Raw genomic sequence first — 1,931 nt, 5'->3', positions numbered from 1 at the left:
AGCCACTGCGCTCCAGCCTGGGCGACAGAGCTAGACTCTGTCTGAAAAAAAAAAAAAAATGCTGATCTTCACCCACTAAGTTGATTTCCTAACATATTAATGGGCCTCAATCCATAGTTTGAACAACACTGCCCTACAGACATGCATGTCTGTGCATAAGGAGACAAGAATGTTTATTGCAACGTTGCTGCAATAGTAAAACCTTGATAAGTCTTTATCTGAGACCTGTCACCAGCAAAATGGATAAAGTAATTGTGATGTAGTCAGGAAGTAGACTATCACACAGTAGTTATGTATCAAAGGATGCACACAGGGTGATAACATTTATACAAAATATAAGACCTTGCAAAGTGATATCATACATTGTTTATGGATACATTGAAATGTGATACAAACATAAAAACCTGCATGAAATGAAACCCACCCAAATCAGGTTAGTGGTTGTCTCTGGAGGGAGAGAATGTACTTGGAGAAGGGTGCATAAGGAACTTCAACAGATTTTTTTTTTTTTTAAGACAGGATCTTACTCTGTTGCCCAGACTGGAGTGCAGTGGCACAATCATGGCTCACTGCAGCCTCCTCAATCTCCCTGGCCTCAGGTGATTCTCCCACCTCAGCTTCCCAAGTAGCTGGGACTACAGGTGCACACCATCATGCCTGGCTAATTTTGTTTTTTGTTTTGTTTTTGTTTGTTTTTTTGTTTTAGAGACAGGGTTTTGCCATGTTGCCCAGGCTGGTCTTGAACTCCTGGGCAAAAGTGATCCTCCAGACTCAGCCTCCCAAAGTGCTGGGATTAGATGTGAGCCACCTTGCCTGGACACAACTGAATTTTGTTAAGTTTTAATTCTTTTTTTTTTTTAATAGAATTGTGCTCTGTCGCTGAGGCTGCAGTGCAGTGGCAGGATCTTGGCTCACCGCAACTTCCATCTCCTAGATTCAAATGATTCTCTTGCCTCAGCCTCCTGAGTAGCTGGGACTATAGGCACGTGCCACCATGCCTGGCTAATTTTTGTATTTTTGGTAGAGATGGAGTTTCACTATGTAGGCCAGGCTGGCTGCGAACTACTGACCTCAGGTGATCTGCCTGCCTTGGCTTCCCAAAGTGCTGGGATTACAGGCATGAGCCACTGTGCCTGGCCTAAGTTTTAATTCTTAAAAAAAAAAAAAAGGAACCAAATTTGGTAAAATACAAAGATTTGACAAAGCTAGAGGAAAGATACAGGGCACTCACTGTATTTTTATTTATTACTTCTGAAAGTATTTCATAACGGTACTTAAAAGATTGGTGCTCCAGTATTTTAGGGAAGAAGACTTTATTTTGACCCTGGGAAACTGAAAAGGGGAAGTGCTAGAGGGAGCCACAGGAGCCCAGGCACAGCGGTATGAGTGGATGAGGTCCTGGGGAAATGAGAAGGGACACATTGAGTCCTTCCTGCCTGGGATGCTGTGCTGATGGCTCACACTTCCCTCACATGTTAGTATGGTACTTTCTCCATTTAACAGTTGAGCAAACAGGCTGAGAGAATGCCTGCTAGAAAGTGGCAGGGCTGGGACTCTAATCCAGGCCTGTAAGAGTCAGAGTCCGGGTTGGGCGTGGTGGCTCACACCTGTAATCCCAGTACTTTGGGAGGCCGAGGTAGGCGGATCACGAGGTCAAGAGATTGAGAGCATCCTGGCCAACATGGTGAAAACCTGTCTCTACTAAAAATACAAAAAATAGCCGGGTATGGTGGTGGGCACCAGCTATACAGGACGCCGAAGCAGGAGAATCACTTGAACCCGGGAGGTGGAGGTTGCAGTGAGCCGAGATCGCACCACTGCACTCCAGCCTGGGCGACAGAATGAGACTCCCTCTCCAAAAAAAGAAAAAAATTTTACAAAGGTATACAGAGGAAGCAGGGAAGCAGCCTCATTCTAGAATCTATCATTGC

This window comes from Colobus angolensis, unplaced genomic scaffold (assembly GCF_000951035.1).
Source record: "Colobus angolensis palliatus isolate OR3802 unplaced genomic scaffold, Cang.pa_1.0 Scaffold24, whole genome shotgun sequence".
NCBI classification, from domain to species: Eukaryota; Metazoa; Chordata; class Mammalia; order Primates; family Cercopithecidae; genus Colobus; species Colobus angolensis.
Note: the sequence above shows the minus strand (reverse complement) of the source record.